A 27,444-nucleotide genomic window follows, 5' to 3' on the forward strand; every position below is an offset into this window, starting at 1 on the left:
CACTGGTCCTGCTAGCTAGGGATCATGGGAATTGTAGGCCAAAAACATTTGGAGGGCCGAGGTTGAGGAACCCTGAACTACACTTACAAAACAGAAATACTAATAACAAAGAACACTCCAGGTCTGACAGCTGAGCTAATAAAATATTATTTCTCATTGTGGATTTAATATTCAAGAAAACATATTCTCATATTTGTCAAACAAAGGAAGTTAAGGCATCATGGAAAATGTTATCTGATGATAATTTCAAGACACTTGAATCATTAATTATTATTATTTTTCCAAATCATTGCATTGGGCTAGATGTGTCCTTGTCCTGACAGACTTACCAGTCTTGGGAACGGGAACCCTACACCATTCTGCAAAAATAAAAAATAAAAATGCTTTTGCTTGTCCCTTAGTAATGCGGATTTTATGCATGCAATTCTCAATGCAATTTTCCAAAGTTCCCCTCAAATCTATTGTAAAAGTCCTATTGCTCTTCCATGATTGTGTTCTTAGAGGTCTGGAAGCAACTGGCATGAATCTAACCAACTCCTTAAATAGTATATTCCCCACCTCCCAAAAAACCACCAGTAATAGCAGTATTGATTTTGGCATTTTGACAGTGCCCAGATACAGTATGACATTCATCTTTTTGAGTATCTCATCTCAAAATCTTACTACTATACTTGTAGACACTCCCGCCACAGATGAATGTAAGTGCCCTGCTGACTGCAACCCCTCCAGCAGCTCTAGGGACATTTTAGCCATCATGTATATCAGTCTCACTGGATATAATACCATTTGTGAATTGTTTGCAGATACACATCGCAGTGGCTTCACATTTCACATGCCGTCCCAGTTTCTTTTATCATTAATTGATGGAGAATGGTAAAAAAAAATATCAGCACAGCCGTTGTTACTCACCCACACTAGTAATTAGCTTGAAGAGTCTTCTGTAATTGGTCCAAACTCTTCCTGAACTTCCTAATATGCATTTAGACAAATTGGCGAAGATAATTGCTAAAGCAGTATAAATTACAAACAACAATTAGTAAAATATTTACCAAGCTTCTGCAATAAAAAATACAAAAATAGAAAAGAGTGTGCCTGCTTCCTTGACTTAAACAAAATATTCATTCCATTTTCTCTCTCTTCCACCAACATGTATTTCATGAAATCAAGCTAATTAAATTTAAGAGACTGAATAGAGGGAAATCTTTCTCACTTCTCAACAGGTTAAAACTTGAGGTCACAGGAACTTAAGGGCTATTCACACCACTTCTTGTCTCCCCTGGGGAGAACTGCTCTTTAGTGCTCAATCAGAGCAAACAGCAACAGGTTTCCCACATATTGTTCTTTATTCCAATTTAGAGCTAAAGAGCAGGTTTTCACTGCAAAAGTTGCAGGGCAAGGAGTACTCCTCTCAGACCTGTGCCTAGAAAGTACAGGTCAAATACAGAACCACTCAAACCAATACTTCCTGGGCATGGGACAATTTTTACAGAGGATCTAGCAGTGTGCAGATTCCAAAGCAGACCTCCAGACCAATCCACACATTGCTAGGGAGTGTGATTGAGTGATGCCTTTGCTTCAAAGTTGCCTTTTGCCAGATCCCTCCCTATCTCTAATGGCACAGCAAAAAAACCCTACTGTATGAAATGGTCCAGATTTAGGCTGGAGGTAAAGTTAGGTGAGCGGGATGCAGATGGCGCTGTGGTCTAAACCACAGAGCCTAGGGCTTGCCGATCAGAAAGTTGGTGATTCGAATCCCCACGGCGGGGTGAGCTCCTGTTGCTTGGTCCTTGCTCCTGCCCACCTAGTCGTTCAAAAGCAAGTCAAAAGTGCAAGTAGTTAAATAGGTACCACTCTGGTGGGAAGGTAAACGGTGTTTCCGTGCACTGCTCTGGTTCGCCAGAAGCGGCTTAGTCATGCTGGCCACTTGACCCAGAAGCTGTCTACGGACAAACACCTGCTCCCTCGGCCTATAGAGCGAGATAAGTGCGCAACCCCAGAGTCGTCCATAACTGGACCTTATGGTCAGGGGTACCTTTACCTTTAAGGTTAGGTGAAGCTATGGAAACCCAGCTTGCAAGCAACATATGGTGAATTAGTAAAAAAAAAAAGATTGTTTAACTTACATACTACTGGATATGTAAATTAAAAGATCTACAAATCTAAATGAACTTCTTTGGGGATGTGTTGGATAAATCCCGCTGTTCTATACAAATGTTTTAAAATTGATGCTGAAGTACAGTTAAATGAAGCTGTTATGTGTACTACAGTCTATATTTGCATATTTGACAGCATCATTACCATGTGCTGAAGACAGTTGGATGGGATTAGAATGTATTGGCATTCTAGTATTACATATTCTTCTGGTAAAATTTTATTAGTAATGTTGCTTCTTCTTTTGGGATGCCCCAGCTGCACACTGGAGTGTTACATTTCTGATGTTAATGGAGTTTTTATAGAGCTAATTTCAGGCTGTCAATCCCAAATCAGGAGCTAACCCATGAAAAATAATCAAATTGGCTTAAAAGTGATCAGATTTCTCAATTTCAATATAGCATCTTTAGTCTGCCTTGGCACAGTGACATGAAAGCCCACTGCAGTTGTTTTCATGTCTCTGCCATTATTTTTATATGAAGTTATCACAATAGTTCATAATGAAAAACTTAAGAAGGCTACAGTGGCTTGATGTGCCATTAAGTCACACAAGCCAACAATATTGTATTGCCCTTTTGTGTTGGCTCAAAAATTCAGCAACAAATGCATATGCAGTGGTACCTCGGGTTAAGGACTTAATTCGTTCTGAAGGTCCGTTGTTAACCTGAAACTGTTCTTAACCTGAAGCACCACTTTAGCTAATGGGGTCTCCCGCTACTGCCGCACGATTTCTGTTCCCTCACTGAAGCAAAGTTCTTAACCTGAGGTACCATTTCTGGGCTAGGGGAGTCTGAAGCGTTGTAACCTGAAGCGTCTGTAACCCGAGGTACCACTGTAGTGTGGCATGCTCATTTCTCCCAATAAAGGGACGCGGGTGGCACTGTGGTCTGAAACACTGAGCCTCTTGGGCTTGCCAATCGGAAGGTTGGCGAGTTGAATCCATGAGGGCGAGCTCCCATTGCTCTGCCTCAGCTCCTGACAACCTAGCAGTTCAAAAGCACTCCAGTGCAAGTAGATCAATAGATGCCGCTGTGACGGGAAGGTAAACGGCGTTTCTGTGTGCCCTGGCTTCCATCACGGTGTTCCGCTGCACCAGTAGCAGTTTAGTCCTGCTGGCCACATGACCCAGAAAGCTGTCTGTCGACAAACGCCGTCCCCCTTAGCCTGAAGTGAGATGAGCACCACAACCCCATAGTCACTTTTAACTGGACTTAACCATTCAGGAGTCCTTTACCTTTACCTTTTATCTGCCTATAGGGATTCTCTTTTTGTGAGCAACCTTGATGCTGAGTTCTGGGGAAAAGAATAATCACCATCACCATATATTCTTACCTTTTGTATTTGACCAAATGTATGTCATGTCCTCCATGCCAGGGATGTAAATCTGATGGCACGAAAGAGCAAAGAGCAACAGGATTTTAAGTCTGTCAGATGGACTGATGCTAAGTGTTGTTGCTGTTTTTGTGTGTGTGTGATCGCTATATCAGGGCTGCAACACTTTAAACAAAACTTCATTAAACTCAGGAGACAGCCTGAAATAAACTGTTTGTATGAACACAGCCTTTATTTATTTATCATATTTGTTAGCCATTTTTCTTGCCAAGAAACTCACTGCACCTTTCGTTAACACCCAGACTGATTTTCATTAAAAGCTTTCATCTGAAACAAGTCTGGGAGATATATTGTACCATGAAACTGTATGATAAATATTGGCAGAAGGGGGAAAAACTTCATAGTCAAAAGTAGGCCACTAACATTTTGGGAGACAACACTGCAATAAATATGACATTAATGGCCGTGTCTTAAAACTTGGCTGTCTGAGCAGATAAGTACTTAAAATGGGGGGTTACTGACCACTGTGTCATTGCAATGTCACAAACCATGAAGTTACACTAGCAACGAAGGCAGACAATGTCAGCGCAAATGTCATCAGTCAGGGTGGCGGCTGTACTGCTGAGGAGCTGACAAACCTACTGACAAGGCATTTAGAAGGATGGCACATTAAGATTTCACTTAGGAAAGGAGGAGGAAATGGTTCAAAATTCGATTGTGCAAACCTTGTTTATAGTCTGGCCTGAAACTGAGCTGTAAGAAGGAAGCTGTATCCATTCTGATAGCTACTCACTTGGGTTCATAGGCCATCTCAGAATGTTATTTAATTCTGTTTGGCAGCTGCCACCTGCTGCGTCATTGTGAGTGACTCAGGTGAGTGGGCACATATGATCAAGATTAATACCAGATGCTGCCCACTATGACTGATGCCTTGTCTGTTTTGAAATGCTTTTTTAACCTTTATTCACAAAGAGGGTTAACTTCACCTGCTTATGGGAGCCAGTGTGGTGTAGTGGTTAAGAGCGGTAGTCTCGTAATCTGGGGAACCGGGTTCGCGTCTCCGCTCCTCCACATGCAGCTGCTGGGTGACCTTGGGCCAGTCACACTTCTTTGAAGTCTCTCAGCCCCACTCACCTCACAGAGTGTTTGTTGTGGGGGAGGAAGGGAAAGGAGAATGTTAGCCGCTTTGAGACTCCTTAAAGGGAGTGAAAGGCGGGATATCAAATCCAAACTCTTCTTCTTCTTCTCTTCTTCTTATGATGATTCTCTGATGCATTTTTCGTTGGCCTCTGTCTGTCTTGAGAGACCGTAGAGTTTGCCTCCAGGGGTGAGGCCAAACAGCTGGAGAATCGCAACACCCGCAGTGGCTGCAGAAACTGGTAACTCATAACTGCTGCCTCCCATGTTGTTTTTGCTGCATTAGCATCAATGTGATCTTTCAAGGGGTGCAAGCCTGGGCTGTGTGTACGGGCTGCCCAGATGACAACAACTCCCACCTGGCCTCTCTAATGTGGTCCAAAGGAAAGCAGAGCAGTACATTTGGCACCAGCTTGGCTGTGGGAGTTGCTGGAAGGAGGAGTACAATAACCTGACTAAATGCATGAGTTAAAACAAGCAAGCAGCTGAGTTGAGGCAGAAAAAGCCCCACAGAGCCATACAAGTTGCCTGTTCTTGGCTACGAATTTTGGAGATCTAAAAATCCCTTTGTTCATTTCCCTCTAGCTAACGGATTCATTGCTTAAGATTCATCCTTTGAGTTGTTAACATATGAGAAAAGCTGATGGGCTCTTCATATTGTATCTGATTTGTTCAGAAGGGCCCTTATTAAAATGTGCACCTAAACTGAGATAACTCCCACTGTCTGAATATATTGAGTGTTTTGAAGTTCATCAGGTTTCCTGAAGTCATCCATATTGCTGGTTGTCAGGCAGTACCACATAGGTACTAGTAAATTCCAGGCCATTTAAATTCTGTAGCAAACTTGCACACTTTTGATGCACAGAGTTGAACCCAATTCTCTGTATATGGCAACTAACATGAGGCTGGACAAACTACATATTTTCTGCTGACTTTCCTAGGATAGTTCAGTGAGCTGTGTTCATCTTGGTAGGTTAGAATTGTGTAAGGGTGCTCTCATAGGAATGAAAAGAGGAGAGTCATGAAGTACCATAAAAAATTCATAGACAGGGTGAGAGTGGGTTTGGGACCCGGTGAAGAAAGAAAAGTAAACCCCACCCAGCAAGGGTGAACCAGCTAAAAATTCTTACTCTGGGATATAAAATAAATGTGTTATCTCATTTTTATGTTAATAATAAGATAGTATTTGTACCTGTTGAGGATATTAAGATCCCAATGGTGAATATCAATAATACAATGGAACCTCGGTTTTCAAACATAATCCATTCCAGAAGACCGTTTGACTTCTGAAACATTCAAAAACTGAGGATCAATCGTCGGCCGGCCAAATCCATTGAAAAAATGGAGAAACACTCCTTGGAAGCCATTCAACTTCTGAGGCACGTTCAAAAACAGAAGCAATTACTTCCGGGTTTTCAGCGTTTGGAATCCAAATCATTTGGCTTCTGAGAAGCTCAAAAACTGAGGTTCCATAAGCACCCAGACGATTGTTACTGAACTAACTGTACACTTCAAACTTGTATGTGTAGCACCACAATAATGTGTACCATTCAACAACTTTGTTGCAGTCACATGGTGTTCGCTTGCTAAAACGTACAAAGATGATAAGACGACACTGCAATGTTGTACTGTCAAAGTGCAAAAGCGAATGTTCGTGTAGAGTTGTGAATTCTCGGAAATGCTCAGTGCATGCCATAAGCTTGCAAACCGTTATTCAGAATTGTATGTGCATTGAACATGAAAGACATATTTTGTAAAGAATTACATAAAATAGTTGCAAGATAATTGGGCGCTGGAGCCCCACCCACAGTAGCAAACCCCAGTAATTTATACCAGCTCTCCCACCCTATCTTGTCAGTCCTGTATATTTTAAAGGCCATACGTTGTTTATTCAGCTGAAGAGGAACATTTTCTCCTGGTGCCTAAAAATAGGTCATAAAGGCATCATACAAGTCTCCCTGAGGAGAGCATTGCACAAATGGGAAGCCACCACAGAAAAGGCCTGTTCTTGTGTTGCTAACCTCCGGACTATCAGCCCCGTGCCACTCAATGATGTTCTAATTTGCCATCCATTTACTTTGCCCATGGAGCTTGCCAGAAGCCACCAAGAACCCGAATGAACATTGGTGTTATTTTCGCCCTCCCTCATCCCCCATGCATCCATTTGCACTTATCAATGTGGATTATCATTGGATACTGGAGAGAAAATGCTGGTCCCAGTATGTGCTTATTAATCATCTCTCCCTTTAAAGATGTGTCTGTATAAAAATAGCAGTGATAAGAACTTGGAGGAATGACAAGAGCAAGGGCTATTACTCCAGTGAATGTGTTATGCTGTTAGACATCCTTTGGCTTCTGAAAATGTGATGTGATTTATCTCCCTTTGTTTTTGCAGACCTTTTAAAAGTGAAAGCATTCCTATCACATAATGTCCATGTTCCAGGAGCCCAGGAATCCATTTTCACCTAAATAGGACCATATGTAGTCCAGAGGCACATTTTCTGAACCTGTTAATGCGCTGTCTGACAGAAGAGAGGCTAGAGAAGTGTGGATTCCAATATCTGCTTTTCGATTTCTGCACTATTGTTCTACAGAAATTAGTATTGCCTCTTTTTAGCTTCTCGGGGGAGGGGGGGAGTTATGTCCAACTGTCAAGCTGTTCGCAAGGAATAAAACATCCCTTGTGCTTGATTCAGACCTGAACGCATGATCTAAAAAAACAAAACAAAAAAAACCTCCAACAACTCTCTTAAATGAGAGTATTCTGCATACAATTGCAGTCCTCTAATGTCCAAGGTGTGTTTGATTCCCCCTTGCACTACAATGTATTCTTTGAGATGAAATGTTTCACCAAGTTATGTCTAGGGACAGATACAGCATTTCCCCCCATAAAATAGTTCCTTTCAGAATTTGTTTTTCTTGTCGGTGATCATAAATTTGTTTATACATCCAAGGAAACTCTGTAAGAAACGTTAAGCTAATGATAAGAGAGACGAAACACCTGTATGTACTAAAAAAAAAAATGACTTCCAGAATGCCAAACGAAACGTATATCGTGCTTATTGAGGTAATATGGTGACAGCTGTAGGTTTGCGACTACAATGCATCAAATTGTTTTGAGCAGATGAAACAAACAAATAATTTAGAGAGACTAAAGCAAACCCAGTATTGCCGCAAGCCACCCCTGGAGTGGTCTCTGAGACCACCCTTCATAGCCCTGCTGTGGGTTTCTTAAACTTTAATGCAGGCATAAGCAAACTCAGTCCTCCAGATGTTTTGGGACTACAACTCCCATCATCCCTGGCTAACAGGACCAGTGGTCAGGGATGATGGGAATTGTAGTCTCAAAACATCTGGAGGGCCGAGTTTGCCTATGCCTGCTTTAATATATTTTTCTACCTTGATTTCCCGCCTTTGTCTTAAAATAGCAGGAATCAAGTTACTTTGCAAAACATTAGAGCTTCCTCGTGCTGTCTTTTATCTTTCTAATATGTTGTTGGTCCACGAGAGCAATGTAACATCTGATACGAGGCAAGTAACAGAAGACCTAGTGGAAGAATGATTGACAGGAGTAGAGTGGGATGCTGGGTGGAGGTGGAGGCAGAGTTAGAGCATGTCAGTTGTGGAATGGTTACTACTGCAAATGACACATTATGAACAAATGCAGGCTGTTTGTCTTACTCTGGAAAGAGAGAATTTGGATTCCTGCCCGGAAGAGTGGAGCAAGTTGCATGAAAGACTGTGACCTCTTGGAGTTTGGGGAAGGCCACTTGCCAAGTTTAATGTGACATGTCCACCATAGGCATGAAATGTTTGTATGACCATATGGCCAAGAGTGTAAATACTGGCTATGTATGAATCAACAGATGGTCTGCAAAGCCTTTAAAGCTGATGCATGCTACATTTTGTGCCTAAATTAAGTATTTGGGGCTGACTTTCATGTTTAAAAATTAAACCTTCCCCTGAATTCATTCACATACTAGTATGCAAAGAGTGTGGGGGAGATGATCTCTCAAGAGCAACGGATTTTTATGTGACAGAAATGAAGTTGAGACTTATTTCCCTGAATTGCCTGAATTTGATGGGGGCAGGAAAATGCACCAGAGATTTCAAGGAGAGCGGCAACAGCTAATTGCTCCCAGTTATGTGTCAGAAGAGGGCCTTTTAACTTTCAATAAGTTTCCTATCAAAACCTCAAAACAATTAGAACTGGCCTCCTTTTTTTTGTCCTTTAATTATTATTGAACTCGGCTTCTAAATCCCATCAATCAATGGCAAGGAAGGCTATGCATAAAGGGAATGCATGCCTTGCATTTGCAATGATGCACAAGTGCTTTTTGGAAATCATCTCAAAACTTAGAAAGTACAGTGGTACCTCGCAAGACAAAATTAATCCGTTCCGCGAGTCTCTTTGTCTTGCGGTTTTTTTGTCTGGCAAAGCACGGCTATTAGCGGCTTTTAGAAAAAGGAAACAAACTCGCAAGAACTCGCAAGACGTTTCGTCTTGCGAAGCAAGCCCATAGGGAAATTCGTCTTGCGGAACGACTAAAAAAACGGAAAACTCTTTCGTCTTGCGCGTTTTTCGTCTTGCGAGGCATTCGTCTTGCGAGGTACCACTGTATTACATCAGGCTAAATTTCGAATCATTCTTGGCTACAAGGTAAATCTATACACCAATAATTCTTGTACAAGACTCCTGGGAGGGCGGTAACACCATTTTCTTTAAACACCTATGCACAATAAGTTTGTATCTCTTTAACATTCACAGAGGTGAGTTGCAGTAGGAAAGCTGGCAGTTTGGTAAAGGCAAAGGTAAAGGGACCCCTGACCATTAGGTCCAGTTGTGACCGACTCTGGTGTTGCGGCGCTCAGCTCGCTTTATTGGCCGAGGGAGCCGGTGTATGGCTTCCGGGTCATGTGGCCAGCATGACTAAGCCGCTTCTGGCGAAGCAGAGCAGCACATGGAAACACCATTTACCTTCCCGCCGGAGCGGTACCTATTTATCTACTTGCGCTTCATGCTTTTGAACTGCTAGGTTGTCAGGAGCAGGGACCGAGCAACGGGAGCTCACCCCGTCACGGGGATTCGAACCGCCGACCTTCTGATCGGCAAGTCCTAGGTTCTGTGGTTTAAAGGACTTTGGCCTATAGCAGAAATCGTCATGGATAAAGTTGCCCTATCCCTCTCTTCTGAAATGAAGTTGGCAGTATGGTTGTGGATAAAGTCAGGTGTTGCCAGGGGATGAGGAAGGGGGGCGGGGTGTCTTCGCTGAGGGGGTGACATTTGGCGTGCTGCCCTTCCGCAACTCCTAAGCCTACCCCGAGCAGCAACATTCCTTTTGCTGGCGGCATTCCCCTCTTTCCCCTTCATTCTGATAGCTCGGGGGAGGCTTGGGAGTCATGGGTGGGTGGCGTGCTGAATGTCCGCTGTCGGTGGCTTGGTCTGCCCCCATGGGTGGCTCGCTCTGCCCCTGGCTGCAGGGCGCACATCCCACTCTATGCACCCAAGCGGTTATCCGGCGTCTGGGCGGGCACCCTCCACCCCCCCTTGGGAGCACACCTGCCCTGGGCAGCATGGGCATATGCTCCACCACTGGGTGTCTCCAGCATGTATCGGCCCAAGGAGCAAAAGACCAAGGTAGTATCATGCTCGGTGCCATCTTCTAGATCACTTCCAAATGAACGATTTTAAAATCTCTGCCTGGGCTGGGAAACGCTGCTCATCCTCCCCCTAGAACACATCTCGAGGTAACTGTCTTTCTAGTAAGCACCGTGCAAAACTATTTTGGATGCTTTCATCTCTGCGGTTGCTTTGCCCTTGGCGGCAGTGAATTGAGAACGAGCCAAATTAATCAAATCAACCCTAAGCCCATGTCTGAACGCTGCACAAGCCAGTGCGGAAGGAGTTCTATATTAAATCCCTGCAGCAGCTCCAAGGCTGTATAAACTCCGAGGCTTTAATCCGCATGTCTTTACACTGATAAATAGGAGCCATTGTATCAGCAGAAGACTTGGGTTGCTTGACCTCAAGGTGCAATTGTGAGCTAAGGGAATAATAAGGTCAATAGCATAGGGTGGATTGATTTGATACAGTGTCTTGTATGTAAAAAGAGCAATTTTAGGCTCACCAGGTCAGAACTTATTATTCTGGGCATCTACAAGGGGAATAGAGCACAGTGGTGTTGATAGTGCATAATCAGGGCAAGACTTATGGTTGCAAAGGTTCTCAACAAAGCAAAATGTGTAACGGACTTCTTAAAGTGAGCTCTATTTTGCCTTTGTATCATCAGCTTGCGAGACCATTGGAAACCCAAAATGGTGAATATACTGGGGAATTTAAAAAGATCTAGCACACATTGTTGTATTGATGCCTGGGAGTGCAATGGAAATAGCCACCATTTTTGTCTCCTTATTTAATCTTATGTAAATGACTTTGTATTCCTTCAAAATTGCTTGTATGTTCAGCCCCAATACCCATGTTCCAAATGCATCTTGAAATTTTGCTTTAGGTGGAATCTGGCAGCAGCCTGGAGATGTGTAAAACCTCCCAGGGAAATGTTACTTGTCTTATGAAAATATTTAGCTCACCCTCTCTCAGCTGCCACCACCTGAGGTTTGAGTCAGTGGATTACATTGTGGATCACCAGTGGAAACAAAACATGGCAGATCACTGTATTTTTCATCAGTAAGCACCAGAGCTTGCCTCCTCTTTGTCTGGCTCATTATGGTAGTTTCCCCACTCTACCTGCTTGCTACTTTTCAGCGCTGAAAGTCTTTCCAAAGCAGTTCACAATCCCTCTAGTCTAGACCATCAAAACCACATTACTGCTGGGAAGTGTGATGGGCACACGCATTGGCAGCCATGGCTAATGGGCTTGATCCCCTTCCCACTTGTGAATTTATGCACATTGCGTTGCCAACAGCATCTGGCTGAAAATATACATTTCTGGGAGAAACGTTTGACTCCATAACAAAGAGACAGATACACTTAGGTGTGGTGCCTCGTTTGTCTACCAAAGTGTTAAATCTTCATGGAACATTTTCTTTCGATAACAACAGTTTTTAACGGTGTGCCTTATAATTCACCAGCTGCTATCTGATCTCCTATCACACCTCTAATTAACAGTTAAAAAGGAATATTACTTCATATTAATGACATGCACAGAATATGAAGCACATGTGAACAACAAAAATACATTTGTTTCTGTAATGCTTGATTAATAACAGTTAAATGTTCCTATCTGGACACGGCAGATCTCCAGACGGCATACGCCTCATGTAATAATGAGGCACTCCTTTTTAAAATGCTGCACAAAATTATTGTGTGTGGGAAAGCCTTATAATGCTGCCTGCATTGCAGCAGAAATACCACAACAAGCCATGTTTTTGCATTGACATTTACATGTAAACTATATGGCACAGGTATCTAAATATCACAGGGCTACGTGAACAAAAGGGAAGTTAAGATGATACTTGATAACTCTCACCTTGAAGTCGAACAAATGCACCCAACACTAAAACAGTTATCTATCATAATAAGCAACAATTCCAATCAGCTGCTTTACTATGGGGACGCTGGTGGTGCTGTGGGCTAAACCACAGAGCCTAGGACTTGCCAGTCAGAAGGTTGGCGGTTCGAATCCCCGTGACGGGGTGAGCTCCCATTGCTCGGTCCCTTCTCCTGCCAACCTAGCAGTTCAAAAGCACGTCAAAGTGCAAGTAGATAAATAGGTACCGCTCCGACGGGAAGGTAAACAGCGTTTCTGTGCACTGCTCTGGTTCGCCAGAAGCAGCTTAGTCATGCTGGCCACATGCCCCAGAAGCTGTACGCTGGCTTCCTCGGCCAATAAAGCGAGATGAGCGCCGCGACCCCAGAGTCGGTCACGACTGGACCTAATGGTCAGGGGTCCCTTTAACTTTACCTTGCTTTACTATGAGCAGTTTTAAAGGTGCAGTTGGGTGACTGTTTTATTCCAACAGACCATTGGGAACTGACTGGTTGTTGTTGTTTTTTAATGCAAAGGGCTTTTAATAAGACTTTGCTGTTTTTATCATCTATTTTAATAATTTTGATTTTTATATTGTTTTAATTCTATCACAATTCACAATTATCTTTTATGTTTTATCTTGTATGGAGCTCAGCCACACTTCCCTTTGCCATACTCCTCCTCCAACCCCTCAGAAAACCTGCTCTTCCATGCTGAACAGGAACAAATGGCAATTGGGCTTTCTATGGATAGCCATTGTTTCTGATTTAGCACTAAAGAGCAGGTCCTCCAGGGGAGAGCAGTGGGAAGAGCAAAACTGCTCAGACCCATGCCTAGAAAACAGGATAAGTAGTTCAGGCCCGTTTTTTCTAGGCATGAGAAAAGTAGAAGTGTATACAAGCCTCTTGGGTAGGGTTGCCATATTTCAAAAACTAAAAACCAGAAAACCACCAAAATTGTTGAGCTGTTTTTAGACAAACCCCAAAGCTGTTGAGCAGGACAAAGCCGCCTTTTGGAAATCCCCCCTGGATGTCAATTCCACCTTTGAAATGCCAGACGTCTGGCAGCTCTACACTTGGGTGCTGCCAATGCACAGGTTTGACTTCACTGTAAGAGGCACACTCTATTGTCTCTTGAGGCAGATGTATGCCCACAGCTCTCCCTCTGATTGGCTAAAAGGCTGAGGAGGGAATTGAAGGGCGTGTGTTTGTGTAGCTGGAATATGGGAAAGGGGGAAGAGACTTGAAGTGTTGGAATTGAAGGGCTGCAAGGAAAAGAAAGGACTGGAACCAGTGGCGTAGCGTGGGTTGTCAGCACCCGGGGCAAGGCAAGTAATTTGCGCCCCCTAACCCGTGGATTTGCGCCCCCTAACCCGTGGATTTGCGCCCCCTAACCCTAACCCCCAGATGTTGCGCCCGGTGCGGCCGGCACCCCCTGCACCCCCCACGCTACGCCACTGACTGGAACACTTTTAACAAATTTGGAATACTGGAAAGTATCAGTGGGCATGGTTGAAGCTCGGCAGCAGAAAGGAGCATGGAGAAAGCTGATGTACACAAATTTTGGGCAAGGTGCTCGGGAGAGTAGTGTTGATTCAGCTGCAGGTGCTCTTGAATTAAACTCATTTTTTGACTCATTTCAGTGTGGATTCAGGTTTCGCTTGGGGACAGAATTAACCTTGGTTGCCCTGATGGATTACGTTCTGCAGGAGGAAATCAAGGTAAGTGGTACCCTGTTGCTTCTGTTCACTCAGTGGCCTTTGATACCATCTCTGGTATCGATCATCTCAGGAGGTTGAGGGCATTGTTTTGTGGTGGTTTCATTCCTAATTGCAGGATTGGTGCCAGAAAACGTCATTGGGTGACTTGTCTAATCTTCAGGCACAGGACTAATGAGAAGTTTCAACACTGCCACATTGTCTTGTCCCTTGGCCTACCTGAGACTCTGAGAGTTCTGATATTTGACCTTTTCACCTGCAATCTGAAAAGAGGTTTAATTACTCCAGATTGAAAAGAAAACTCCGTGAGTTTTAAAGTTACCTTAATAATGACACTCTCTCTTTTTCTTTGTTTTGTCCATCTTGCAGTTCTGCTCAGGTTGTAAGCCAGTGTAAGGCATGGTTAATTGGGAAATGGGGGGAGTGAGTGGCACTGTAGTCTAAATCACTAAACCTCTTGGACTTGCTGATCAGAAGGTTGGTGGTTCTCATCCCTGCAAGTAGATAAATAGGTACCGCAGCAGTGGAAAGATAAACAGTGTTTCCATGCTCTCTGGTTTCTGTCACGGTGTTTTATTGTGCCAGTAGCAGTTTAGTTGTGCTGGCCAAATGACCCAGAAAAGCTGTCTGCAGACAAACACTGGCTTCCTCGGCCTGAAAGCAAGATGAGCACTGCAACCCCATAGTCACCTTTGACTGGACTTAACCATCCAGGTGTCCTTTACCTTTTACCTTTTATAATTAATACTTATGGTGGGCTGATGTGCTTGTCTTTGATAACATCATTAACTTTGCTCCCTTCCAGTTCCTGATATAAGTTCTTCTTCTTTTTCTTCTTCTTCCATCCTGATGCACATTATTTTATGAATTGAAATTAAAAGAGCACTCTCAATTTCTTTTCAGTTTAACTTGAAAGTAAAATATTCCCCCTTGTCATCAGAAGAAATTGTCTTGTGAAGGTAGAGTGATGTGAGAGAGATAAGAACATAAAAGACAGGGGTGCCATTAGGGGACAGGGACCAAGCCCCCCTAAAATTTTCAAGGTGGGGGCCAGGCCTCATCAACATTCTGCAGCCTGTTTTACATGATTTTGATCCAGTATTTCATGGGGAGCCCCCTCTCTCACATGCATGCACATACACATGCACCCCTACACCCATGTGTTAAGTTTTTAAGGTGAGAGACCGTGTTCCACATTGCTTCCTGAGACTGGTTTGAGAACTACAGAGAGTAAGACCCTTTCTGTAGGACAGTGTTGCAGTAGTTGCAAAATTACAAAGGCAACTCCAAAGCCTATTCCAGGACAATTATGCGCATTTCTGCAAGTTTGCAATATGCTAGCCTGCCATAATGCACCATAATTCAAGAACTGACTTGGCATCACTATAATTCTGGGGAAATGTTGCATATGAATTGTTCCCATATACACAGAAAAAACAGGTTCAGGTTATTTTTCTTGCTCCTGGTTAGTGGCTAAGACTTGTACAGTGGTACGTTGGTTTACGAACTTAATCCGTTCCGGAAGTCCATTCTTAAACCAAAGCATTCTTAAACCAAGGCGTGCTTTCCCATAGCAGCGGGGGACTCAATTTACACTCAACAGGAAGCGGAACATGTTCTGCTTCCAAGGCACTGTTCACAAACCAAAACACCTACTTCTGGGTTTGCAGCATTCTTAATCCAAGTTGTTCAAAAACTAAGCTGTTTTTAAACCAAGGTAGCACTGTACTGTGTTAGTTTTGGCTAGGGGTATGAATCTCTATAAAATGGTGAACAGCAGTGTCATTAACTTCATACCTGCATAACTCCTTCATGGTAGTCCTTAAGACTCCATTTGAAGTTCTCTCTATTGCCACAAAACTCATAAGATATGAAATGGAAATGTAAGTGACAACAGTAATAAGAGAAGCAAATGACAAGAAGCAGAAGCTCAGGTTATTTAATGTAGTCTCTGATTTATATGTTTTTGTTAGTTTTGTCTGAAATAGAAAATAGCATACATGAAAGCAACCTTGTGTTATGTGTGACCTTTTTCAAAAGTTCTAAGCGAATTGTTTAATTTTACACCCACCAGTTTAGAGTATATAGACATCTGATCTTTTACTTGTGTTTTAACTGACATATTTTATATGCCAAAGTCTATTAAATGTAGCACTGCTTTTGCAAATAAGGTTGCTTAGAATTTTAATCCCTCTCCCAATATGCCACTTAGCTAATTTTTTTTTGTTCCGTCAAATCCTCCTTTTAGACATTTTCACAGACTTTTCTGAGAAATTCAATTTCTTCCTATTATAGGTTAATGCCCTTTTGTAAGGCAAGTGGGGCTTATTTCCCCCCACCCACCCAGAATTTGTCAGAGGAGTTCTTGGCTATTAAACATTTCTGTCAGAAAGCAGGAATAACATTTTGAAAAGATCACTTACACATAAAAATGGTGAGCATTAAAAATGGTCAGTGAGCAGTTCCAGAGATAACCTTAGTGTCTGATTTCTTAACATGGTTGGGGTGGAAAGAAAGCACACACATTGTGCAGCCCAAGTGATTTATGCCACACAGGATTTTGGGTGGTGTAGCAGGCAGATGCAAAACTGAGAAGGTCCATTGGGGGACACCAACTTTTGGCCTCACTCAGGGCGCCATATTATGAAAGATTACCCAAGTCCACTCCTGAGTTTATGTGTGGAAATAGTGTATTGAGGTGAGAACTTGACACCAGATGAGCAGCCCTGGAGAGTGAAATTTCGGCATCAGAAGCTGAAGCGCTCAGAAAGAATTGGTACTCTAGCAATATTAGAAGTTCAACTTCCAGTCTGCTAAGATTTTGTTTAAGGGTAAGTTGTCAAAGCGCAAGTAGATAAATAGGTACCGCTATGGCGGGAAGGTAAACTGTGTTTCCGTGCACTGCTCTGGTTCGCCAGAAGTGGCTTAGTCATGCTGGCCACATGACTCGGAAGCTGTACGCCGGCTCCCTCGGCCAGTAAAGCGAGATGAGCGCCGCAACCCCAGAGTCGGTCATGACTGGACATAATGGTCAGGGGTCCCTTTACCTTTACCTTTAAGTTGTTACTGTACATAAATGGTAGCAAGGTTGTCATCCTTGGTGGTCAGTGTTCAGAAAGGTGTTGCTGACATTTCTTCTGTGCCACGTTGTCCACTAGCGGGTGCCCATTCATGGGTGAAACTTGGGGGTTTTTTTGAAAGGGGCATTTTTTAAATATCCTTCAGTGGTCTATAGGACTCCACCGGGGGACTTGCACAAGGTGTTAATAGCTTTACAAAAGCTGACATTTGAGCTGCTGAATAGTGTCATTAAAACTGTTGTCCTTTAAGGTTCTGCTCCTAGTGGCTGTAACTCCTGAAATTAGAGTTTCTGACCACAAAGCATTTTTGGTGGCTAAATATTTGTTCCTCATTTAGATAGGGTAGACCTTGGGATGGATCTTTCATTCATTCTGAAGGTCAACTCCATAATCCAGTGGCTTTAAACCAGTGTACCGTGGCACCCTGGGGTGCCTTGAATGATGGTCAGGGGTGCCGTGGGCAACACTGGCCACTGTCCCTCTTTCCTTCCCTCCCTTCCTCTGATGCCTTCTCATGGCTCTGCCTCCCAAAGGCTTGCACGGCTATTTGTTGCAGCTGCCCTGGTTTCAAGCTCCCCAGGTGAATGGTACCTTTGGGGTTGGTCAGGGGGTGTTTCCCAGGCCCCTGTGGGGCAGTGTGAGGAGGGACCTCTCTTTGGGGTGGGGGGAGGCAGCTCAGAGACCAGGGGTGACAGCAGCGGCTTCCCAGAGGACTCCTAAGGAGAGAGGAGAAGAGAGGCAGCTGAGGGAACACTTCACAAGGGAGGGTGTTCAAAAAAGGGTGAGGGGCTGCCAGCTGTGCAGGCAAAGGGTGACATAACTGAGCTCCTGAGCACCACAGGGGTGCCGCAGAAATAACGTAGTTGGCCAAGGGAGCCAAAATGGTTGAAAACCTCTGCCATATCCCATAGACAGCATGAATTAATTTTGCCAATTTTTTGGTCCTTACATTCCCCTGAGAAAGAATGGCATGCTTTGGATGTGAAGTGAGCACTTAATGTATCCATCAACAGGATTCGACCAATCAAACAGATTCATTTTTAGTTTCATTTCACCCAAATTCGCTTTAGGAAGAAAGTGACTAGTTCATCCTTGGCAAGTTGGATCTGGGATTGCACACAGCTTGCTTCTGGAAAATTTCACTTGCTCGTTCCTTAACGTGTTACAGCACGTTCTACTATGTCTGTGGCAGCATTTGCTTCCAGTGCTCCTCTGCAAGAGGTGTGTGTCAGCAGCTGTGTGGGAAAACTCATCAGCATTTATCCAACATGACAGAAGTATGCCTCAGCAGAGGCAGCATTTGGGTAACAGATATCACAACAAGTTCTTTAGCAGTGGCCACCTGTTCCCACCCAGTAGGTTCCATAGCTTTAGTGTAATTCACCATGATATGTGTTCATCACCTCCAGAGAAGGAACAGTTGGTTCTCACCTGAACTTTGTTTCTCGGAGGTGTTGAATACAGTGGTATCTTGGGTTACAGACACTTCAGGTTACAGACTCAGCTAACCCAGATATAGTACCTCAGGTTAAGAACTTTGCTTCAGGATGAGAACAGAAATTGCGCAGTAGCGGGAGGTCCCATTAGTACCTCAGGTTAAGAACAGTTTCAGGTTAAGAACAGACCTCCAGAACGAATTAAGTTCTTAACCCAAGGTACCACTGTACATGGAATTGGCCTACCCAGTCGGCCACTCTTCCATTTTTTTCTATAAGCATGTTCCCCCCCCCCAAGTTATCATTTGATAGGTTGTTGCTGGTTTATTTTTTTTTAGATATTAGTTTCCTTACATGAGTTTGAAGCTACTTAGCCTGTTCATGTAGCTTGTCATTCAATGGGCTGAGATGATGGGAGCATGTTATCTGGACAAAGACCAGTCTGTGTTTCCCATCTTTTGATGCAAAAAAAAAGCAGCAATGCAAAATAAATAAATAAATAAATGAGAACCCATAGTGCCATGCGTTCAACACCTCATCTGTTCCTTTTGTCAGATTTTAAGACTTATTTCTGCCTTTACGGGCTATCAGCTTCCTCAAAAGTAACTAGACTCCATGGACCCAGAGACTCTCTTGAGACCCATTAAGTTCTCCTAACCCTGCTACACAGCATGATAGAGCTACACATGGTTTCCTTGCAGATGGACGAATGAACGTGGAAATGTGAGGGGGGAAACATGATGAAGAATGTTGACGAAAAGAGCCTTTGACGAGGTGAGTTGCTAAAATGTGATGTTTTATTGAGTGCAATTTGGCTGTGATGTACAATGTATGCAGCAGTTGCTGGAGAATATATATGGTCCGTAATGTAAAGAGTGCCCAAAATGAAGCATCTGTTGAAAGATTTCTCTCTCTCCAAAATACACATTTCAGTGTGAACATATTTTGTTTTGGCATGGGATAATTTATCCCTGTGCCTGGTTTTTCTCAGCTGTCAGCTTCCTATTACAATATTAGCTAAAGTACAGTAATTCAGAACTGTGAGGAGTGTGCTCATTTTCCCGCAGAAAGCTCCCACCTTGCTTTCATGTGTCTGTAGTACCTTTTATGGACCTTAGAGTAATGCTACACATTTTCCTCAACGGTACTTTAACGACTCTCAGGAATTACACATAGGTTGTTCTGCTTTATACTTTTCTTCTTGTTTTCTTTCCCCCTGTAAATTAGGGAACAGAAAAGACCTAGAGTCTCTGAACTGCAATATCTCTTCCTTTGTCCTTTAATTTATTTCGTTGCCCCTTCCCTCCCCACAGTACTATTTCCAAATACTGGACCTATATTAACACATTCCATAATATCACACTATGATTTTGCTACTAAGTTTATAAATTTTGCAATACATTTTGTCAGAAATCTTCTTTCTCCAGTGCCAGTTTTGTGTTGACATTTTAATGCATCAGTCTTGTTTTGGTTAAGCGACACTGAAAATGCACATCTAAAACCCATATCTGCACTTTGACTGCTGTTCGCTTTCTCATCCAATATTAGACCGTCAGTGCAATTCGTAAGGGCTATGTCACTTTGTATTCTGTAGAAAGCATTGTAAGCTGGAGATCTGCAAATATTCAATAAACTGGAGCAGGCTCATGCACTCATCTGGCCAAGAACCATTGTTCTATGGGGAGATTGTTCTCTCTCTCTCTCTCTCTCTCTCTCTCTCTCTCTCTCTCTCACACACACACACACACACACACACACAACCATTTTCCAGGCATTCCACCTGGAGGCTTGTATGTTTGGAGTTTGTCTTGCATGGTTCTGAACTGTGCCATTGATGACTATTACATACTCTCCTACATTTCTCCGATGAAAATAGGGACATCCTATTTAAGCATTATCTTCTTCTTCTTCTTCTTCTTCTTCTTCTTCTTCTTCTTCTTCTTCGGCGATCACTTGTAGCTGAGTAAGATATTCTCCCATGAATATGGTCTTAGCGGTGTGTTGGTAAGTGACTGTGGAGGCCAATTCTGGATCCACACATCCTTACACAGCGGGGACAAAGGTTTCTGGGTGGGAGTTGATCATGCTGAGGATTTGCCAAACATGCTTTCCTCTTGTTTCTCCCTTTCATCCTGAGTTCCTGCTTCTTCAAAGTCCATGACACCTTTGGTAAAGGCTGTTCTCCAATTGGAGCGCTCAGAGGCCAGTGTTTCCCAATTTTCCGTGCTTATAGTGCATTTCTTTAGATTAGCCTTGAGAGCACCTTTAAACCTCTTTTGTTGTCCACCGGTATTTTGCTTTCCATTCTTAAGTTGGGAATAGAGTAGTTGCTTTGGAAGATGATAATCGGGTATCTGAACCACCTGACCAGTCCAATGAAGTTGATGTTTAAGCATCATTGCTTAGTCACTAGTAACATTAGTTCACCTGTCTTCCCAAGTGAAATAATAATAATAATAATAATAATAATAATAATAATAATAATACCCACTCATCTGACTGGGTTGCCCCAGCTGCTCTGGGTGGCTTCCACTATATATAAAAACATAATAAAACATTAATTTTTTTTTAAAAAAATCTTCCCTCTACAGGGCTGCCTTCAGATGTCTTCTAAAGGATGTATAGTTACTTACCTCCTTGGCTCAGGGGTCGCTTAACTCCACACCCTCCAACATTTCTCCAATAAAAAGAGGGGCATCCTAAGGTAAAGTAGGACATTCTCGGATCAAATCAGAAACTGGGATGGCTTCTGTAAATTTGGAATTGTCCTTGGAAAATAGGGACACTTGGAGGGTCTGCATATTAGCTAAATAGACACCACAGGTTCTTCCCACTATGTTTTTTATTCTTATTCTTCTTTCTACAACTTGCCTTACAAAGTAGAGATTAAGTACTGTGTTTTATTGCAACATAGTTGGTTACGTACCTAATTCGTTCCGGAGGTCCGTTCTTAAGCTGAAACTGTTCTTAACCTGAAGCACCACTTTAGCTAATGGGGCCTCCCGCTGCCAAAGCACAATTTCGGTTCTCATCCTGAAGCAAAGTTCTTAACCCGAGCTACTATTTCTGGGTTAGGGGAATCTGTAACCTGAAGCGTATGTAACCTGAGGTACCACTGTAGATAGCAAATAGGATCACAGTATTTTCAATAACTATAGCCTAGCTGTATTCTTGTTTCGGAATGTCAAAGTATGAATAGGGACCATCAAGTTCCTTTCACAGAGTTCAGAAGTAATGAAGATCTCCCACCTGCCCCCAGCAATAGATCAGAGGCCTTTGGGCATGAGTAGGGTTGTCAGAGAAATTATCCACATTTGCATATATGCATGATTTTTGGGTGTTATGGCACCCCAGAGTGCATCTTGGAGCTAACATCCTCATCTTATGTCAGGGGTCAGCAACCTTTTTCAGCCGTGGGCCAGTCCACCATCCCTCAGACCATGTGGGGGGCCAGACTATATTTGGGGGGGGGGAGTGAACAAATTCCTATGCCCCACAAATAACCCAGAAATGCATTTTAAATAAAAGGACACATTCTACTCATGTAAAAACATGCTGATACCCGGACCGTCCATGGGCCGGACTTAGATGGTGATTGGGCCGGATCCAGCCCCCAGGCCTTAGGTTGCCTACCCCTGTCTTATGTTTTGTGGTGAATTAATGAGTGGTGGCTGGTTCTACAAATTGAAATTTTCATTCATAAGTTATCATACTATACATTATACTGACATGACTGCTTCCAAACAATGCCACTGATATTAGCTATCATGGCAGCAAGTCACCTGTACTTGGTCAACTTCTTAGTTATACAGAGTCCCATTCTCCCAAGAAAAGGAAGTGTACCAGAATATCTACTTCAGAATGGAAACTGGTTTGACAGGTGGTGGGAGGTTTTTGGGTGTGTGTGTTTTGCCACAATCCTCTTCCTCTTGAGCAGCAAGCTTTATGACCTGTAGGAAAACAAATCATTTGCTGCATGGTGGGGATAGCGGATGGAGGACCAGCTAAATCCAATTTTTGCATGTAGCACTGGACAGATGGAGGGGGGAAAAAACTGGTCTGCGTGCAGGATGGAACTGCACATCTCTAGGTGTGAGAGGAGTCTAAATCTGCTCCGCCTTGTTTATCCCACTGAATCCAGGTATTTCTGTCTTGACAGGGGTGTGTTTACTATCTTCTTGCTGGATAGGAGAGTGTCTCAGTGGCTAAACTAGAAACCTGCCTTACACACTTCAAAGCTTCCAGGGCAGGGAGGTAAAGTAAAAACCAGTCAATCAACCAACCACCTCTTCCATGCTCCACATGGCTCATTTGATTACCTGAACCCTTTTGGAGCCTGCAAGAAAGTAGCACAGAGAGTAGATCTGAGAGCCAGTGTGGTGTAGTGGTTAAGAGCAGTGGACTCGTAATCTGGTGAACCGGGTTCACTTCCCCGCTCCTACACATGCAGCTGCTGGGTGACCTTGGGCTAGTCACACTTCTTTGAAGTCTCTCAGCCCACTCACCTCACAGAGTGTTTGTTGTGGGGGAGGAAGGGAAAGGAGAATGTTAGCTGCTTTGAGACTCCTTCGGGAAGTGATAAAGCGGGATATCAAATCCAAACTCCTCCTCCTCTTCTTCTTCTTCTTCTTCTTCTTCTTCTTCTTCTTCTTCTTCTTCTTCTGCTTCGGAAAAGTTTCCACTCCTGCCAAATGCTGTGATTCTCAGATAAATTCTGTTATTGGCAGTAGGGGAAATGTGGCTTCATTTGGTGTATTCAGTTGACTCTATTGTTGCCTTGTAACAACAGAAACTTTGATTCTCCATTCTGTGCTTCCCTTTCTTTGCAACCTCCTTACAGCAGTATTAAGGTGCTGATGATAAGTAGAATTTTCGCCAGGAATATGTAGTGACTCAATCTACACTTTGAATTGAACTGATGATTAATGAAAGAAGTCACTTGCTAATGCTGGAGAAATTCTGGAAAAGTAACACTACTGTCACTTGAGACCCTAGTCTAGTGAAAATGTTGTTCCCTTAATGTTTAGGATCAGTTAATCATGACATGATGTCATCCGGCTGTGAATTTTTCTTTTGTGTGGGATAACTCATTTGATGGCTTCACAACATTGGGGGAGGGATTGTAGATATGTCATGGGGGTAGTGTTGAGCCCAACACTTCAGAGGCAAACATTGGTAATCTTTGGTGATATGGTGCCCTGAGCGAGCCCAAAATATAGTGCCCCCAAATGGATCTTCTCACTTATGGATCTTCTCAATTTTGCACCCCCTTGGCTTGGCACCCTGCGCAAGGCAACCAACCACACTGTCCTAAATCTGACACAGGGCTATTGAAAACAATGGCTGTCTCTTGTCTCACCCAACATGTAACTCTGACCTGCTGTGAGGCACCCTCTTTAGAACACTTGTCTCTTCCTGTGTTCCTTTGCATTGCTTTCCTCCTTAGAATAAGAGCCAGAGAGCTACAGACATACATTCTCAGAAGTGATTAAATGCACCTGATAGTTCTCTCTCTCCCATGAAGAAATATGCTAATCTTGAGCATACAGACTCAGAAAAACTAATTGTGGCTTCCCTGGGTTGGCTTTTGGGTTAGCTTATTCCCTCACCCCCACACTGCTCCCTGTGCCTGTTTAATCTATCAATAATATAGGAACTGGATGATGTGCTTGTCGTAAAAAGGCACGAGGAAGCTCCCTTCTCAGCAGGCCTACAGATTGCTTTGTTGGGAGCTCTTAGCCTCAAACTCTTATTACTGCAGTCTGTGGAGAGAGGAAGGCACTTGCTTAACCCTAAAATGCCAAAAGCGTGCCTCCCCAAAGAGTGTTTTGAATGTTATTTCATGCTGGCAATGATTATGCATATGCCAAAGTACCCTTGGAGCTACAGATAACTTGCTTAACGCTGAGCCTTTATCTAAGGGATTTTAAGATTGCAAATAGGTACCCTGAGAATGATTTTCCATCATGAAAGCATTACAGCAGCACGCACTGATTCCCCTCCCCATATTGAAGATATTTATGATCACTTATTGAACATATTTATGACTGCATGTTGATCGTTCAATGCCCAGATATGTAGCTTGCTTAGCAGCGTGTCCTCCAAAGCTCATTGTGGTTATTGATTTATCTACTCATTAAAGATGACTTAACAGCTGAGTCAGAATGAAACAGTACCACAAAATACTTGCTGCTACTCCTAATTTTGTTTGTATTAATGGTTTAGACAAAGGTTTAATAGTGATGCAATAAAAAATATATATTTCTGTTTTCACAGTATATGGGAACAGATGAAGCTGTCTCATACCAGATCAGATCACTGGTCCATCTGTTGGCATCCAACTGTTTCGAGAGACAATGGAGTACACCTCCAGGGATGAAGTCAAACCACTGTGTTAGCAACACTGAAGTGACCTCCCTTAGATGGAAGACTGGGCAGTGTGTATGGAGGTCCTGGACTTCCCAGATGACAAGACCTTGCTCTTGGCTTTGCTGATCTGATCCAAAGGAAAGCAGAGCAATACGTTTGGCACCAGAAGTTGCTGGAAGAAGGTGTACAAGGTGCAAGCCAACTGTCTTAGAGACTCCACTCTGGATTTGTGTAGGGTTTACTCCAGGCACAGGCAAAGTCCAGCCCTCCAGATGTTTGGGACTAGAATTCCCATCATCCCTAGCTAACAGTACCAGTGGTCATGGATGATGGGAATTGTAGTCCCAAACATCTGGAGGGCTGGAGTTTGCCTATGCTGATTTACTCCTTAGCCTTTTCTTCTCCTAAAGATATCCCTCAAGGCAATGGAGGTTTAAGATCAGAGTTTTTCTTCTCCTAGGTGGGCTCCCTTCCCAGATTGGTGATCCCCATCTGCTCCTCACTTCTCTCTACAGCACATGCAGAAACTGTCTTCTTGTCTGTAGGATCCATTATTATTCCCATACACTCAATTTTCTAGAGCCTGTCTTCACATGCAGAGGGAAGTCCCTAACTCACTGAGGGTTGGAGACCCATCAACTACCCTCACCTGGTTTAGCTGGCCAGTTGAAGCCATCTCCAGGGGTGTGGCCACTGTCGTATGCTGACAGCTTCTGGGAGCGACAGGTGAGAACTAAGTGCAGGAGGGTATCTAAGGTGGCCAAACTACCCTAGAAGAAGGTTGTGTTTCCCACCAGAGGTACTACCCCTCCCATAACACCCCATGCATGTCATCTAGCTCAATATCAACTATGGCAGGAGTAGCCGGTGTGATACACTTCATATGTCGCAGGACTGCAATTCCCATCAACCCCAGCCAGTATGGCCAGTGCTCAGGGATGATGGGACCTTATACTGCAAAGCCATGCCCTGGAAAAAAGGACCATCACAAAAACCCTTAAGTCATAGCTTCTAACTTTGTCAGAGCCCTGAATTAAACACCCAGGCTGAGGGGGTACCAGCATGGCAGGTTCCACCACCATCTTGCCTCACTGCCACCACTCCTGCTCCTCTTGCCCATCCCGACTGCCTCCCCTTTTTCCTCCGTTCTGCAAGAGGCCAGCACCAAACGCATAGCACAAGATGGTGGCTGAGTGCCTGCTCAGCTAGTTGGTGCCAGTGGAAGTGAAGTACCAGGGCTGCAAGGAGAGGTCAGTTGCCTGGCATGGCTCCCCTGAGTGCAGAAAGGGGGCCTTCTGTGGACTTTTCTCTCTCACTTCATAATGGGATACATGCTGGTACATGTGGTGTTTCCTATCATAGGCCAGTTTCACCTGCTGAACAGCAGCCTGAAGGGGGAGAAGACAGAGTGACTCCACCTGCAACTGATCAGCCTTCAAGGACTCAGAGGAGAAGGTACTAACGAGATGCAGCTGGCTTCAGCCTTCTTAAGCAGAGATTCCAGCAGCAGTCAGATGCTAGTAAGGACGCTTGTAGTTCCTGGTCCTACCTTGCTGCTTCCTTTTGTTTTGACCCTATGATCATCAGATTCCTTGACCCCTGGACTGTCTGACCATGTGGATTGTTGTTTGCCCACCCCTAGGACTGGACCTGACTTCAGATGCTGAACCTTCCTCCAGGCAAGTACACCTCAGAGACTCTTCTAGTTGGTTGCTCTCTCACTCCACTGAGCCCTGCACGTTGTTGCTCAGCAACAAGACTATGACATTTGCCCCCCTCCATTACTTGAGCTGCCCTCTCTCTGTCTCATGTCCTGCTTTAGGCCACACTCTGTCACCCCCAGCAGGCAGGTGGTTGGCTGGTCCCCAGACAGGCCCAGGAGAGACAGGATCCCTTAAAATGTGGCCAGTGGCCACACACCCTACTTTTCCAGACAAGTTTCCCCACACAAGACCCTCAACAACTTTTAAAACTGGAAAGCTGCAAGTTTCTGTAGTGTGACTGGTTATTGGTGTTTTTGGTTTTTTTGTACCCTACCCCTTTGCTAAACTTTTGTGTGGTCTTTTAAAAGACTGGCATAGATGCCATCGGGCCGGTGTTGTGAATAAGTGTGTTAAGCTTTTGGATTAACCACTTTTGAGGTTGCAAATAAATGTTTGTGTTAGGCTTTAGAAGCAATGCAAGGCTTTGAATGCGAGGGCACTGAAACAGACTCGGAAGCATGTGTGAGAGAGTGTTGTCCATCTGAGTTCAGTTGCTAGGAGGCAGGCATTGTACCAGAGCCGTCGGCATGTTGCCTGTGTTAATCCCCGTCCAGTGTGTGAATATGTATGTCACCATCATGTATATAGATATATGCAAAGCTAACCTTGAGCATATAGACTGGTACTGCCCCTCCAGCAGAGTAGATGTATGACAGGCAGAAATTCAGCAGCTCAGAACCAAAATTTTGAGTCTTATTCCTTGGAAGCCTATAGTATCTAAATTCCCACTTTTAACAGTTTAAGGGGGGTCACAGATCCATTTGTGTGTTCACTGACTTGAATGAGAGAGTGTGTGTATAAGATTTCAGACTTGAGCAAACTTGTCTTTGAACTTGGCGCAGTCTACAGCTTGGACCTTGCTGATTTTGAACCATGTGTATTTGCTTAAAAGTAAGTCCCACTGGGGTAGCTCAGCCAGCAACACCCTTTTCCTGTATTCTATCAGTAGTGTGCTTTTTTGGAAGGCACATG

At 43.7% G+C, this 27,444-nt stretch overlaps 1 protein-coding gene and 2 long non-coding RNA genes across 4 annotated transcripts in view; 2 read left to right on the forward strand and 1 right to left on the reverse strand.

Annotated features, from left to right (window-relative positions):
- The window catches only part of LOC308593732 (cadherin-10), a 419,208-nt gene that overhangs the window by 389,381 nt on the left and 2,383 nt on the right, over positions 1–27,444 (reverse strand). The window lies entirely within an intron of this gene.
- Positions 3,255–7,311, forward strand: LOC308594033. 2 transcript variants are annotated; one of them, XR_014011247.1, is made up of 2 exons: positions 3,255–4,356; positions 7,016–7,311. It is a non-coding gene; the product is annotated as an uncharacterized lncRNA (long non-coding RNA). The 2 variants fall into 2 exon arrangements; XR_014011248.1 differs by lacking the exon at positions 3,255–4,356 and adding an exon at positions 4,480–4,862.
- Positions 13,747–26,441, forward strand: LOC308593987. Its single transcript, XR_014011191.1, has 5 exons — positions 13,747–13,827; positions 16,120–16,258; positions 19,042–19,114; positions 22,500–22,594; positions 24,617–26,441. It is a non-coding gene; the product is annotated as an uncharacterized lncRNA (long non-coding RNA).

Source organism: Podarcis bocagei, assembly GCF_964188305.1.
Source record: "Podarcis bocagei genome assembly, chromosome: 8".
NCBI classification, from domain to species: Eukaryota; Metazoa; Chordata; class Lepidosauria; order Squamata; family Lacertidae; genus Podarcis; species Podarcis bocagei.